The sequence below is a fragment of the Phlebotomus papatasi genome, chromosome 3, assembly GCF_024763615.1.
Source record: "Phlebotomus papatasi isolate M1 chromosome 3, Ppap_2.1, whole genome shotgun sequence".
NCBI classification, from domain to species: domain Eukaryota; kingdom Metazoa; phylum Arthropoda; class Insecta; order Diptera; family Psychodidae; genus Phlebotomus; species Phlebotomus papatasi.
This window is the reverse complement of record NC_077224.1, coordinates 74,655,931-74,672,861: the sequence shown is the minus strand read 5'-3', so window position 1 is coordinate 74,672,861 and position 16,931 is coordinate 74,655,931. Positions and strand designations below refer to the sequence as shown.

General features: G+C 35.5%; 1 long non-coding RNA gene across 2 annotated transcripts in view; it reads left to right on the top strand.

Annotated features, from left to right (window-relative positions):
• LOC129807351 (uncharacterized) overlaps nt 1-16,303 on the top strand; it is a 46,195-nt gene extending 29,892 nt beyond the window's left edge. For both annotated transcript variants that reach the window (XR_008752271.1, XR_008752270.1), the window contains exons 3-4: nt 15,151-15,734; nt 15,836-16,303. This is a non-coding gene — a long non-coding RNA (uncharacterized LOC129807351). The remainder of the gene's footprint in view (nt 1-15,150; nt 15,735-15,835) is intronic.
• The last annotated feature ends 628 nt before the right edge of the window (nt 16,304-16,931 follow it).

The following is a 16,931-nucleotide window of genomic DNA, read 5'->3' as shown; positions in this document are numbered from 1 at the left end:
CAGAGCACAGAATGTATGGAAAAAAGTAATTTCAAGAAAACCTTCATATATCATCCATTTTGAATATGAAATGTGTTAAAATGTGTATTTGACATTGTCCTACATTTTTTTTCTCATACACACTATATACTGTCTCATAGCTCTAACATTACCCCCAAATAATATCGTGTTGCAAATGTATGGAAGAGAGGACTAATTAAAATTTGTGGCAGATGGAACGATGCTAATTTTCACCGTGTGTGAAAAGAAATTGTAATGGTCTGAAGTTGAGGAATTTTTACTGCGAGTTCAACAATTTTGAAGCAAATTCATTGAATTTTATCACGCGCCACAATCACATCGGACTGTTCTTAAAAAAAAAAATGTGATATCAATTATCATTGGGTATACAATGGAATACCGCGACATTAGCAAAATGGCACATGAGTGAATTTCACTAGGAGACAGTGCTCTAAGTGTGAGATCATTCATCTTTGACTTTGAGGCTGATGGAGAGGAGAATTGCGAACAGTGGCTTCGAGAAGACTGGCGCAAATACATCGCAAATGATCGGTGTGACGATTGTGTGACTACGTAGCAAAGTTCATAAAATTACCACAATAAAATTTATATTTTGATTGACGCAACTCACGCGAAAAATAGAACAATTATCATGGGTTTTTGTGTTAAGACATCGATCTCATCTTTTCCCACTTTGATCATTTTAGATTAGTCGATAGCTCGATCACACCTCCGGGTGATCTTCAATGAAAAGGGTAATTGACTTTATCATGATACTAAATTATAGGTTAAGAAAATCCGTCTGAAATCACTTCTCAGTATTCATAATCACTCGTACTGAAGCTTCTGTATCTAGAAAACTAGAGATTACAACATGATCAAAACATTGATCCACTATAAAAACAGAAAACTCTAAAATAAGCATTTTGTTCAAGGGATCATAACACTAAAGAAACATCATCTATACAACGCAAAAGAAATAGTGTCGACTCGTAACTTTTAAGACAATATACAAAATCTCTTATAAGACCTGAAATGTTTGTGATACATGGGATTCTTTGGGCTCAAGCTGAAATATCGGATAAAATATCAAGCAGAATTGAACTATAACTAGCTTTCTTAAGTTTCTTTTACTGAAGCCTAATTTTAAAATATAATATTATCAACATAGTTTTGGAAGTCTGATTCACGCTCTAGAGATGACAGAGTTCCTGGTAGTTAAAATCTTGAATTTGCTCAAAATCCGCAGCCGGCCCCTACAAAAACGAATACAGTAGACTCTCGCTAATCCGGCTTCTTTAACATCGGGCTGATTTTTAACTCGGGCAGCAGTTAAATTTGAAAAAAGTTTATTGACATTTTTCAAGTTTGATTATGATAATCAAATTAAGGAAATATGCTCAAATTTGCCATGCTTTATTTCACTTGTGATATGATTTTGCATTATCTAGGGACTTTCACGAAATTTACAATTAATGTGAGCATGCAAACTCAATATGAGTATGAAGGTAAACAAAATCGTTGCATTTCAAACAATTTGATGCCCGAATTTCTCTCTAATTCGGGTGACATTCCGGTTCCAAATTCCCGAATTTGAAAGAGTCTACTGTATATGGCTACCTTTTGCTTAGCTTAGCTGTGTTGTTAGAAAAACATAGCCTAGGTAAAGGAGTATCGAAAATAGAATACGGTTATGAAACGAACTGGGACCATTGATTGCACAGTTCAGCTAATTACCTAAACTCATTGTAAAGTATAGGTTCCAGTTAAATCCTTTAAGCTTATACCCCGAATGCGTCAAAATCCGAAAGAGCCGAAACTTGGAATGGGTGGAAGTCACAACGGGTTTTAGGCTGTCTCTGCGGTTCAGCGTATGAGGTAATGCCCGTGTAGTGAAGGTTGCACGAAGATGTATCTTTTACGAGTGCGTCAAGTGTCAGGAATATTCTATCCTTTCGGTGATAAACACGATTATTTTCATCAGAACTTTCGGTTATGAAGATATTGCTATACGGGCTTAAGACTGAAGATATCGTCGGTTGCGTCTACCTCTGTCGTATCTGCATTTCTTTTGTGTCAGCATTTTACGCAAGAGGGGACGTCTGTATTGAAGCTTGCACCGAATGCAGATACAAAACAAATGCAGATACGACAGAGGTAGCCGCAACCGACGATATAACCTCAAGCAAGACCACTGATCGTTAAGACTCTATAGGATTTTTAGTCTTATACTATCATTCTAAGTCAAGATTCCCGCAAAAACTTGTCTATTTTGATATTCAGGTCTAAATGCTTTATTCTGAATTAGATTTGACGTTACAAGAAAATGCAAGACCGTTCGCGTACGCGATATTACCAAGATTAAAAGTTATATACTGGACACATCTACGGCTTAAACCGAGAGATGACTTTATAAGCATTATCAAAATAATGTTTAGACTACATATTCCCATCAGTTTCCCACTAAGTCGCGTCTCGGCTTAAGGCGTAATGCCCTAGACACACTTACGACTTAAGCCGAGAGACGACTTAGTGGAAAATTATGGAAATGTAATTTAATCATTATTTCGAATATAATTACGCTAAGCCGTCTCTTGGCTAATCTTCAGGTCTGTCGAGGCCCTAAGTCTGTCTAGGGTATTATTCTATTTAGATTCAGAGTCTAAGGGCCTTGACAGACCTGAGGATTAGCCGAGAGACGGCTTATCGTAATTATATTAGAAATAATGGTTTCAAACTACATTTCCATCATTTTCCACTAAGTCGTCTCTCGGCTTAAGTCGTAAGTGTCTAGGACATAACTCATTTCTAAGTGAACGAGTGTTATCAGAAATAACCAGGGTCTGAAATTTAAGTGAACAAATCGATCTATCTCTAATTTTCACGCAACAACAGACTTTAAGGAAGTTTTATTAGAATTTAACGAGATCTTTCCTCTGAATTACTGATCGTCAAATTCGGATAATTAGAGCCGCTATTTAGTAGCTATGGCCTTTCTAGTTAGTAGACATTCCGAAGTCCCAAGTATTAACAAGAAGTTATTGAGATTGTATTCCAAACACGCAGAATGAGGGTACGGATTGGATCCGATTTTCATTTCGAATTAAAGAGTTATATGTTGATCTTGCCGCAGTTTTCTACGTTCATATTTGTTGTACTTACTAGTTTGGATCTTTCAAATTTTCACAGATCTCTAACAACCAAAAGTACTTTATCAAAGAGCATTATATGCTTCAAGGGGTCATGTATGACCTTTCTTGTAACGAATAATATTATCTATGAGTCTCAAAATGCTTTTTTATAAGGCCGACTTCAGACTAGGCGTTTAGCCCAGTTCGCCCGAATGTCTCAAAATCTGAAATTTCGAACCATTTTACTGTTTTTTTGAGAGTCTAATAGGTTATTTGTCCTTAATAATGGAATTCCAAGTTAAATTTTTCCAAAAAATTGTAATTGATAAAAAAAATAGGGTAGTTAAGCCATATAGCTAAGCCTTAGAGCCTTGACAGACCTGAGGATTAGCCAAGAGACGGCTTAGCGTAATTGTATTCGAAATAACGGTTAAATCACTTTTCTATCATTTTGCACTAAGCCGTCTCTCGGCTTAAGTCTTAAGTGTGTCGAGGACCTTAATTCTGAAGCTCGTATAACATTCTGGCCAGATCGGATGAGGTCAGGTTTCACCTCTGATCATAAAAGCTGTTATTGTAAGGCAATCCAGGCGAAAATTAGTGATGATCTTGAGATCTTGTGAACTAATTGACACATGTCTCATATTTGTCTACGTTATCTTGTCGTCTGTGATTTATAATGTGCATTCCAATGGGATTCACGGGTGCAAGTGATATATACAAGATCTGGCGAGTCTAAAGCTAAGAGGCTGAAGGAAAAATGCATAAGAGTGCGCGCAATCGAGAGTGATCTTTTTGTAGTCTATAGGAAATCCACGAAAAAAAAAGCAAGAGTCGAGATAAGATCAGTCTCCCCATTCATCGACACTGAGACTTGGAAGAGAGAGAGAGAGAGTGTGAGCCTATCGACGAGAGAAGTCCGTAGGTCGGGTGTGTGCATGTGAAAGATCGCCATGAATGAATGCCACCACAAGTGCATTACACATATTGTGAGATCGTCTCACTCTCCACCAGCAGTTCAAGGTCGATGGCGAATTGCGCGGCGCGAATTAAACGTCGACGCCTGAGGAATTTAACCAATATAGACACAAGCAGACAACCCAGCAAGGCATCCAGATACCGGGAGACATGGGTGAAACAAGTGAGCGAGATGATCATCTCAGGCCGAAGGGGGAATTGAGGTTTTCTCTCGAAGGCACAAAGATGATGTTGGGGAACACTATGGAAATGGTTGATCATTTGATCACCAAACACCACCAACATCTCGATCACGAACAGGCGGTGGAAGCTGAGAATGGAGAAAAGATAGCTTAAGAGATGTGTTATGCCTTGTTGCTGGGAGATGTTTTATTCAAATGGGTGCCATATTAAAATGTCTCATCTGCATCCTCTTTTCTTTTTCTTGGACCAACTCTCGAAACACATTTTGCAGTATATATGGCAATCCCAAGGAACATTGAAGTCTTAAGTTCCAAACTATCATACACTGAAAATTTAGGATTATGGATTTGATGTTCTTGGGAATAAATTATCCTTGACCTAATCCTTTACTAACAAATTGTACGGGCTTAATATTCTCGAGAATCATTCTGAGTCTAGTTGAACCTGCAGAAAACAGAACATTATTGGTACAAATGAGATTCTAAACACCAATCCAAAGGAAGAAAAGAATCACGGTTAAAAAATCGTTATTGCTGCCTTATGGGACTAAATATTTTAATGCAAGATTAAGTACAAATAATCCATTCGATTTTGAAAACTATTAGAATTGGTTTTATTCAGAATTTCGAGACATTACTAAACTAGGCTAAACCTTTAATCGTATTACACAAGTTTCAGAAAGGACGCTGTTCCCAAAGGTATTGAATTTCTAAGTAAGATTGCAAAGATCTTCAGAAGTCTTCTAGAGAAATTACACTTAATCTAAAATTACTTATTTAAAATTTTCAAAAATCTTGCCGGCTTATGATATTTGGAACTTAATCGACAAAAATTTAAGTATTTGAGACTGCTACACGGGCTTCAGACCTAAGGCTTAGCCACATGTCTTAACTGCTCTAATTTCTTATTAAATACAATTTTTGGGAAAAATTTAAGTTAAGATTGGATTAATAAAGAAAAATTCGGGAACTGTGCTATACCTGTATTCGAAAGACCGCTTTACAAAACTAAGTATCAAGAAGAAGCGTTCATTCATTGCAATACTCACTGCTAATGATCCAAAACTCGAGACAAAATGCTGGAAAAAAATAAAGATTTAGTAAATCTGTAATGTAAAGTAGGTCATTATCTCTAGGGTTGAGTCACTAGGGTCCCAAGTGAAGAAAATGGGTAATGCGTATACCAAATCTAATTGACGGCCTAGGCGCATTGGATACGTAAGAAACCGATCCCTGAACAAGTCTTAAAAGCCTGAATGTAGTTTGTTCAAAGAATGATTCACGAAGGTTTAAAGATTGAAATGTTCTATAATGTCTCGCAAATAATAAAAAATAATTGTATACATCTTAATAAGGAAATAGGCCTTTCTTAAACGAAATTTGTGGGCTTATATTATTATTAAGTTTCAGTTCTAAGTTCTGAAGAAACCATTAAGCTCTCTGAATGCAATTATATAGATTATATAGGGAGCATGGTGTGATCTGTGGACTGCAGACAGGTAGGCTTTATTTGAGCCCTTTATATCTACCCAAAAAACCTTACTCGACAAGAACAACTATAAGATCAGAAAATTTCAATTGATCTAATCACAATTAGAACCTATACTGAGAAAAAAAGAGGCTGCGATTAACTTTTTTTCGTCATAATTTTAACACTTTTTAGGTGTAAAAATATATCAAAATTTTTTAATGTTAATTTTACACCTTTTAAGGGTAAAATCAACATGAAAGAAGGGTAACTTTAACCCATAATACACCTAAAAAGGGTAATATTTACACCGTTTTCGGATCAATACTGCAGGGTAAAATTAACAGTTCCGGAATGTTATTTTGACTTTTTCGGATTTCTCTCAAGTGTAGGACGTTTGTGTCATAGAGCTAGAGCCCTACTAAACTTTCGACCTCATGAATAATCTTTGTCTTACTTAAAAGAATTTTGCAGGGCAATATAGACAATAAAATGCTTCTTGGGCATTATGCCTCTACTCGTCTATTCCCACATGAAAGCTCTTTCCCTCTTGGTGTCTCTCGGGGGCTTTTTTCTCTGATTCTCTTTAACACCGAAGTGGCGCACAAAAAAAAGCACTGCCAGAGTGAATGTCCGGACGTGCTCAAGTCACACGAACTACCTTGAACTGGGCAATTGGGCATATAGCGAAATTTTTATTGGCTTCTCGACGAGTAAAATATGCTATAAAACACTAATACAGCAAAGAAAAGCATCTTCCGACATGATACACAGTCACGTCGATCGTCGTGGTGATCAAACCAATAATTCCCACCACGATCACGCTGTGATTGAGCTCGATCGTCCGCGGGGGATTCAGTTGTGTAGGATGTAATGAAGAGTGGTTGGAACTCAGAAGTCAGCGATATTTGCCAAGGACACGTGAAATGTGACGTTTTTGTGAGTGATTGTGTGATCATCACGTACAACATCACACATTGTTATTTTTATTGGTGAAGCCAACTATTAAATCATACCTGTGGAATTTCCGGACATTCTGTCAATGTTTAAGAAAACCAGTGTTGCACTCAGGATTGTGTATATCAAAGAAAAGATTCTACTTTGCAAAAATATTCTAAATTAATCATGATGATCGTCTGTAGAAATCGATCTGCGATGCAACAAAAAAGAAAATCATGAATTGTATTATTTCTCCCTACACCTTGGATTGTCTGCTTTTATACCCAAATGTATGATCGCATATTAAATTAAACATTGAAATAAGAAAATAGGCAAACTTGACACTATGCTACTAACTAATTGAATTGTTGTAAATTCTATTTAAAAATTTATCAATTCGAAATTCCTCTTATTTAATTTGTGAAAAGTATTGACAGTGCTCAATTTTTATTTAGTATTTTCTGTTTTTTTTTTTTTTTTGAAGAATCAGATAGAAAGTTTAATGAATATTCAGTATTTTCAATTAACAGATAATTCAACCGATTTTATCAAACTGATAAATATCTTTCGAATTATCTTTAAAATGCTCATAACGATGATATTATGGGTTATGGTTAATGCCCTTACTAGTAATAACTCTTGTTTTATAAATATCTTTTCAAAATTGCATATATGAGTGAGGGAGATCACAAAGATTAGTTTTTATTTACTCGCATTAGAATTGAAGATATATTGTTAAAAAGAAATTTTTTGTGCGTTACTTTACTTACTGTACTATTTTAAAATTCTGCTTCGCATATTTAAATTAGATTTTTATACGTTTATCAACAGGCCAATGAACTGGTTTTAAAAGTATTTCAAGTTAATGGAACTCTGAACAAAATATTTATGTTAGTAAATTTAAATTGAGAATTTATGAAATACAGTACGGTTCCGCAAACTTGCGAATTTGAAGGTTTATATTTCTATAACGTCAAATCCGTTGTCCGGTTACAAATAAATAATAATAATAATCATTTAAATTAAATCAAGAAAATAAATTTTGAGAGTATTTTATTGCAATTTATAGTCCACTGCGGAATGTTTACAGTGTAGAACATTCTTTTGTTAACTGCTTGGTTCTTGAGTTTTCATAGTGGTTTTTCAGCGTCCATTTGTTGATTTTTAACACAGAAAGTCTTTGCAACTGATTAGAGGAATGATCTTAATGTAAGAGCTCTATTTCAAGAGTTTTATCTTGCTTCTACCTCGCATTTGACCACTGCCTACAAAGTTGGCATGCATGAAGTCGCTCGAAAAGCTAAAGAATCACAGTTGTTGGATAATGAGCTGGCGTGATGGATATTCTGTGGGGACACTTCCAGTAATCGCCAGTCGAAATTTATTTAACCTCAAGAAGAAAAACAAATTTTCTGTCTTGCACAAAGCTTTCGGTCCGGATGTGGACCTTCTTCAGTGGTCGACTGAAAAAAAAACATAGTCGAGTCGACCACTACCGGATCGAAAGCTCTGGGCAATACAGAAAATTTGTTTTTCTTCTTGAGGTGAAATAAATTTCCACTGGCGATTACCGGAAGTGTCCCCACAGAATCGAAGTTGGTACGCATGGAAAATTGATCGAATTGGTTTTCAGATGGTTCCAGAAAGTTCAGAAAACAATTAATACGAACAATAATATCTTGCTGGTCGTCTTATTCCACTAGAGTACATTCTTTCTAATGCCGGATTTAAGTGGGTTCCCTGAGGTCACGGCACCAGACCTCCACATTTTAAGGGTCTTCACATTAAGAAGTTTACTATGGTCATGATGATCACAAAATAAAAAAAAATATTACAAAAAAACCGCAAATTAAATTGCTTCAATTATTAGGTGGCGCGCTTTCCCCTATGCCTTTAAGAGAACTTTGGGAAAATTTTTGATCAACTCAGTCTCTTTTTCCATTTGACGTGATTTTCCATTTGAAATTTTTCATACTATATATCTGTCTTTCTGTCTTATCTTGCTCTAAATATTAATTTTATATGTGACACCACGTTCTCATAACCGATAGGAAGACAATAGAATTTTCCATTGAGAGAATGATAAAAAGAAATAAGCAGTAAAAAATTAAAATCGGTCAGGTAAAAATTAAATTCGGTCAGTAAAAGGTTAAATTTGGCCAGTAAAATATCTAAATTTTTACACGATATGGGTCTGATTTGCATGAATAACGTCTATAAGTTCGTTTTCTATTAACTTGTTTGTTTTAAATTTTAAATTTAACCTTCTGGCTGTTACCTTGTATCAATGAACGCATTAAAAATGTATTAAATTAAGATTTATTGTGTTATATTTATCTTTAGAAGAAATTCCAGTAAGTCTAGTAACTAAGTGTACTAAAGTCATTTTAAATGAACAGAAGAAAGTGCGCTACTTTCGGACGACTTAAGTTTTAAAAGACTAATTTTCTTAAATGCTTTTAATGAATTTGATCCATTACAATATTTTATTTTAATAGATAGCCAAATACCTGAACTTTCCTGAAAAGAGTTTATGGATTAAGGGCAGAATCACATTGACAGTAAAATGCTCACTGTATTTCGTTAATTTACGCATTATCATTGCAATACTTACGCAAATTTTCGATTACAGTATTACTTTATCTCATACTCGGTGGCACTAGATGAAAATAATATAAGAAAATTGAATAAATAAAACGAAAATGCAATAAAGTAGTAAGAGAAATTTATCGTACAGTTTTTTTGCTCACCGTTTATCACATTTTCATTTTATTTCTTCAATTTTCTTATATTATTTTCACCTAGTGCCACCGAGTATGAGATAAGGTAATACGGTAATAGAGAATTTGGGTAAGAATTGCAAGGAAAATGCGGAAATTAACGAAATACGGTGAGTTTCCGGCGAGAATTTTATTGTCAATGTGATTCTGCCCTAAATCTATTAAGAAAATATGAAAAATTGATCTGTTTGAAGCTTCAGTCGTCAGAAGATCCACCGTGACATCATTTTTCACATTTTTTTTCTTTGAGAGATTAAAATCAGTGCTAAGACGGCGGCGGATGCATTGTGTAGTGCCTACAAAATTTACATTGAGACTTTATATACGATTGTACATTTGGTCATTAAATGGATGTATGAAAACCATATGAAAAAATGTCGGTACACATTCATATACCAAAAAAAGCTCTCTCATTCTCGGGAGATGATCGTATATGAAGGAGAAGTAAAAGATTGTGTGGAAATGTGGGATATATGAAGAGACGTTCATTGACTTCAAGACAACACACAATGTTTTATTATTAACTAAATTGGCGACTGGCTTCATGAAAGATTGTTAAGTCGGACGACGAATGTGAGTGAGTGAGAAGAGCCAAGATCGTTGATCACTCACAAAGAATTTTTCAAGAAAGGGAACCACAGACGAAAATTTTCGCAGATTCACTTGCCAACGCTCCCAGCCGCGAACACTGATCACTTCTGTGATCTTCCTCAGTTGACTATTGAAATCGTTACTCAAATGTTGTGTTTATCAGTATCTTCCATTTTGTGGTTAGTCGCGTATACCAGAAAATATTACGTGTTTTGGGAATATTTGAAGAAATTATTTCAAGACAAGCAGAGATTTACTCGCTTCTCCTAATTTTTTTTTGTGCTATTGCCTGTGACTGAAATTCACATGTGATTCTTATAAATTTATATAAACTTATTTATATAAATGACTATAGCAAAAATATTTCCGCGAGTTTCTCACCCCGTCAATTAATTAAACATCACATATTCAAGAAAAGAGACATGATGGGGGGAATATTATATGCGGTGGAAGACATAGATCCAATTTAACTTAAATTGCTTAATTTAATCGCGAGTCGAGCAAAAATGAAGTAATGTGATAAAATGTACAAGAATGCGCGAGTTAATTAATATTTTATTCAATGAATGAATTTTATGAAGTAAGAAAAAATATTCCACTGATCTTGCGTGATTGTCAGGTGTGATTTCTCAAGAGAATTAATCTGAGGTTATATTTAATGTACTTTTTTGGACTCTATTGATCAGTGATTTTTTCGTGATTAATTTTTGAGTGTAAAAACCGGAAGTGAAACTGGAATTTCCATCAAAAATAATCTTCAGTCTCGAAGTCTCGAGGGGAATTTTGTAGACAGTTAGCAGCAAACACCGCTCAACTGTGAATCAATGAGATAGGTACAGTGTCACGATCATTCCACTTTTTTTTTAAACATTCAACAATTTTTTTTCAAAGTCTTTTTATCCAGTTTTTTCAGTAATCCCAGGATTTCTCCAAACCTTTTAGTGATCATTTAATTTTTCTGTTATTTCCCTTTTTTTGCGGTCAACTCACGAATTTTGCAATTCTTCGCATTTTTATAATTTCCCCTCTAGCTCCCTTCCCCCTCCCAAAAAGTGAGCTTTTATATCACTTTTAGTGTTCTTTTATTTTTGGATTGGTTGCCAGTAAGTGTGTGAAGTGAGAAGAGTGAGACACTGTCTGGGTAGATTGCGGAAGAGACACGAAGAATGATATAACTTTATATAGTTTTTTTTCGTCTGTGCTTCTCTTCTATGTCGAGCAACACCACGTACATTTTTGTTATAAATTTAATTAGAAATGAAAGCAGAAGCTTGTTATAAAGTGTTTCCGTTTTAACGAGTGTGGTAATCTTGATGGTTCTTTTCTTCAAAAATTGATGGCACCGAAAGAAAAGATCATGAACCAAACACGACACTTTGGTAGAATTTACAGTGATATTTCTCTATTGAATTTCAAATTGGATTTGTTTTTAGGCCTATTCTTGTTTCAAATCAGTGTCGCTATATGTGATCAGTGTTTTTTTTTTCGGTGTGGTACGGGAAAATTTGCTTATGGGAATTGTGATTCATTTGGATACCAGAGTTAGTAGTCCTGAGAATAATTACTGAGCACTGTTATCTTTTTGTTCTTTATTTGATTTTATAGTGCATCTTCATTTGAATAAATGTTATGTTACTCAAAGTCAGATGTACTAAATAATGTGATGCTTTAATGGGCTTTTAAGGTTCTACGAGAAAATTTATTTAACGAACAAAGTCAAGAATTTGCCCACTGTTCAGTAATACTTAAAAGCCTTAAGGCCCAAATAGACTCTGGGTAATCCTTGAGAATATTTAGCCTGTAAAATTTAACAATAAAGATTTATCCCTAACTGTCATTTACGGCTTAGGATCATCATTTAGAGGTCCTTTGCATACATTTCCCTTACCTAATCCTTTATTATAGAATTTTAAAAGCTAAATACTCTCAAGGATCGGCCTGTGTCTATTTAGGCCTTTAAGACCCCAAATAGACTATAAATGATCCTAGAGAAGATTTAGCTCGTAAAATTTGACGGCGGAGGATTAAGTAATACAAGCTTCAGATCTAAAGCTTAGTCATATGGCTTAACTGTCCTAATTTCTTATCAATCAAGATTTTTTGGAAAATTATTACTTAAGATTGGACAATATGGGCAAGTGATCCATTAAATTTTGAAAACCTACTGAAATATGAATTTTGAATTTTGAGATCACCGGGAACTGGGCTAAGCCTTAGGTCTGAAGCCGGCATAAAGAAAACTTATGCAAAGAACCTCTAATCAAAGATTATAAGCTTTCTGAGTATATGATAATTTGGGATGATCCTTTACTGCGAAACTATAAGGGGCAAAATATTCTTGAGGATCAGCCTGAGTTTTAGTTGGAGCTTATAACTTAGACACACTTACGGCTTAAGCCGAGAGACGACCTAGTGGGAAACTGATGGGAATGTAGTCTAATAATTATTTTGATTATAATTACGTTAAGTCGTCTCTCGGCTTAAGTCGTATAGTTGTGTCCAGTATATTATGGTCCAAATAGACTCAGGCTGATCCTCGAGAATCTTCCCAGTTCAAGCCTGGGTGGAGGCAGGGATTTTTTCTTGTCTCTATTTGGGCTAAATTTGTGGGTCGGGAATCACTTGTTCTTATTGTTGCTCTCTGTGCACAAACACAAAATTTCTTGAAATTACGTACTAAGCAAACAGAAGTCTGTTCGATCATTTTCACGATAGGAATAACCTGTTCAATATAGAGTATTATGGTTCTATGTGTTAAGATTTCTTATCTGATTTTTGAAGTCAAGTAATACTTACCTTTTCAGTAGAGTAATAAAACGCCAGTATTTGTTGACCTGCCATTATCAACCTAAAAAAAAACTTTTCCTTAAGTAAAATATTAATATTCGGCTCGGAGGACCAAAAATTATTTCTTGATTTCTTGTGTAGTCTGTATGCAGTGCTGTGGATCCACTTTATTATTGTCTTTCTCATATAGTCCTTGCAGATCTTCCAGATATTTTTTTTACATAGATAATCTATAATTAGAAAATGAAATTCAATCAATGAATTAATTGATGGTAATATGAACACATTAGTATATATTGTAATACATGATTTTCAAACCTATATGGTTTATGTATATGGATTTACTGCTCTTATTCCTTTAAATAGGGTGAAAGGAACACCTATTGACAGTTTAAGAAGTCGTATCAGGACTTATTGACATCCTATTCTGTACCATTTGGAATGCAAAATTTGAACACTTATCCTTATCAGAAAACGTAGACTAAGGAAAAAACGTCGTATTATTTACATTTTATTAGAAACTTTAAATAAATTTCAAGATTTTGACAAAAGTGTCAATAGGGGTTCCCTGTCGAAGAGGTGTTCCTTTGACCCTAGATAATTTCAGGGATTGTTTTTTAGTTAAGATTGTTTATTAAGGGAAAATGACCAATCAGAGTTTTGACAAATCATAGCAATCGTTTGCCTTTTAGAAATTTTAGAAAACACTCATCAACTGAGCTAAAACCCAAAATAGACACAGGGATTGGCTTAGGGATCAGCTTGAAAAATGAGGGTTGGTATCAATACACTCAGGGATCAGCCCAAAATTTGGAGGATCAGGCTGATCTTCTAAATTTCTGAGGTGTAGTAAAATTACGGGAATTATGCGATAAAAAGCTTCACTTTGGGTGTTTTTGGGTACTTTTTGAAATGTCAATTGAATGAAGAAACATTGAGGGTAATGGTACGCAATGTTACAAAATCTTAAAATTCATTAAGATAGGAATACTGAGAAGGTTAGAATATTCCTGCCTGTATGAAAAATGCATTGATATTTCCAGGGGGGGGGGGTGACATTAGCTCTGAAAAATGCGACCAGTTTTAGTGTAAATTTTTTTCTGTTTTCGTACACATTTCATGAGATATCTCCAAAACTACGTAAGTTGCCAATGTGGGGTTTGCGGTTGACTATTCTATTTTAAATTGGCTTTTATTTTGTATTTGTATTATGTGCTAATTCATTCTATAAGGGCAGAAAACACCTAATGAACTCAAAAGTTTTTTCGGCACGCTAGAAATATATGGGAAACATAGGAAACGTCATGCCCCTGAATCCTCTCGTTCAGTAATAACCTTCCCGATTTGAGAGCTCTCTCCGGTTGAGGTTTTTCCTTTACCGATTCGAAGGTATATCAGAGAGAACTTACCTAAAAACCCGTTGGAAGTTAGAACGTTTAAACCGATGAGTTACACAAAAGTGAGAAAGTTCATGATAAGGACATTTATCATAATCAAATTGCAATTCAAACATTCTGCCATTCTGAAATTCCACAAAACTACACAAAAAATCACTTTTTGTAGCAAACGTTTGCACACTGTTGTTGACATTGTTGACGTTTGAAGTGTCAAAGAACATCGAAATTCGAAATGGCAGAACAAGCAACGCTAAAGCGGCGGGTATATGAACTTGCACTTTAGGCTTCCGGTAGATTTTCGAATAGGTTTGGCTTGGCTTTGGAATGACTTTGTCTCTTCGAAATGTTATTATTGAACGTTGTCTTCATTTAAGAATTATTTCAGCAATCAAAGTGGGCACATTTAATAGAATTTTACGCAAAAACCGCTAATCCTTGATCCTAAATCCTCAGTGTATGATAGTTTGGGCTGATCTTTTACCGCCAAATTTTTCGAGCTAAGTATTGTCGCGGATTAACCTGTGTCTATTTTCGGCGTAAGCGTCTAGCCTGAAGACCGTATAATAGTGTATATTGTAATTCATATTTTAAGGCTAAAACATGAATAGTTAGTGCTTCATGATTGTAGCAACGGTCGGAGTCTGTTAATTCTAAATATTCCATCTCGATTGCAATATTAGTGCTTTTCCCAATGAATACCTCCCTGCTTAAAATATGCTAAAGACATCTGTATTGAAATGAAATTCACTTCCCACCTCGATTTTTGTGTTGTAAATTGAATGATGTATTTTAATATGAGACTGGATTGTGATTTTGGCCAGACAACCTTGATATAGAGATTCACGTGTACAGAAATTTCTTTTGATCTCATCTGTTCTCTTTTTTTCTCTCTTCCAGACGGTGTATATTCAGCATATGAACGAAAAATTGTCCCGAAGACAAATGGAAAGCCCCCTTCGAAAATAATCATCTGGTTTTTCGAGGGAGAGAGAGAGGTATGTGCGAATTTAACGTGGAATGTTCTGGCCAGGGACACAAAGGCCGACAGTCTCGAGATTGGGTGAGATTTGAGGATGAAAGGTATGTGATCGGGGGCAAACAAGGGTATAGTATTTGAAATTTGCCAGACAAGAAAGAGAGGTGTCAGTGAACTGGTTTATTTGGCCATAGGGTAACCCCTTATCAAGGCCATGGTATGTCTGGACAAAAATCTAACTCTTGAATCCCTGCTATGAAATGTTCTTATGATTTTTTTCTTGTTGTCTGTGATCATTTTGGTGGTTGCTGAATTTCGAGGAATCCTTGAGACACCAATTCAAACCTCAAAATTTGTGAAGTGTACATTTCAGAAATGGTATAACATCTGTAGGAACCACCAAAAGCACAGCTACGGAGCAAGAGAGAGAGAGGGACTCTTCTGCCCACCTGCTGCTTGATTAACAATTATTACTCCGCCCAGGTATTGGCGAGGCGCAGAGTGTGTGAGTGTGGGACCCTTTCTTTTTTGCAATACACAATATTCCTTCATTTTAATTCTCTCTATTATTAATAATTAGCCAATAAAAATGATAATTGCTTGTAGTGCGAAGATCAACAGACACATCGTGCACTTTGTGGCCGGAGCAGCGAAGCACCGACGGCGCCTCTCTGTTGTTGCTGAAGAATGCAACGGAGGAGTTTAATGCACCGTGAAATTGGGTGAACAAAAGTCTACTGACTGGTAAACCCTCGTGCCAGCACCGCTATTTACCAATCCGGAATATTGTTTGGTATCGATACCTTACAGTATGATCATTTATGGGTGATAATGTCTTCACACTTTCCTGGATGAGAGTGAAAGATGTCACTCATTCCTCTCGTTCTGTAATAACCTTCCCGCTTTGAGAGCTCTCTCCGGTTGAGGTTTTTCCTTTACCGATTCAAAAGTATATCAGAGAGAACTTACCTAAAAACCCATTGGAAGTTCGAACGTTTAAACCGACGAGTTACACAAAAGTGAATAAGATCATGAAATGGACATTTATCTTAATAAAATTGCAATTAAAACGTTCTGCCATCCTGAAATTCCACAAAACTACACAAAATTCACTTTTTGCAGCAAACGTTTGCACACTGTTGTTGACATTGTGTTGACGATTGAAGTGTCAAGAATATCGAAATTCGCAATTGCAGAACAATCAGCGCTAAAGCGGCCAGTACATGAACTTCCACTTTAGGCTTCCGGTAGATTTTCGAATAGGTTTGGCTTGGCTTTGGAGTGGCTTTGTCTCTTCGAAAGGTTATTACTGAACGGAGCCATTCTTTCCGTACAGAAGTAGATCTTGAAAAATCCGAAAATCTATTTGAAGATCCAAAAAAGAGACTTTCTTATTTCTTGATAATTCCGCAAGGTGGATGAGGTACATCCTGTTCGAATTTCGAAGTGCTCAAGTGTCAAAATGTGTCGGTCTTCACTTTGTTGTGAGGAATAAAACAGAACAACGGCGCTTACTGTTCTTGTACCATTACTCAATCACTCCATAATCACTGAGTAACTCTTTTGCCAGCTTTTTAGTGTGATATTTGATAAATTTTCCCCATCTTGTTCGAAAATTTACAGTAGACTCTCTCTCAATCGGGAATATGGGACAAAATGTTATCCGGTTTATCGACAGATTTGGGCGTCAAAGCCTTTGTGA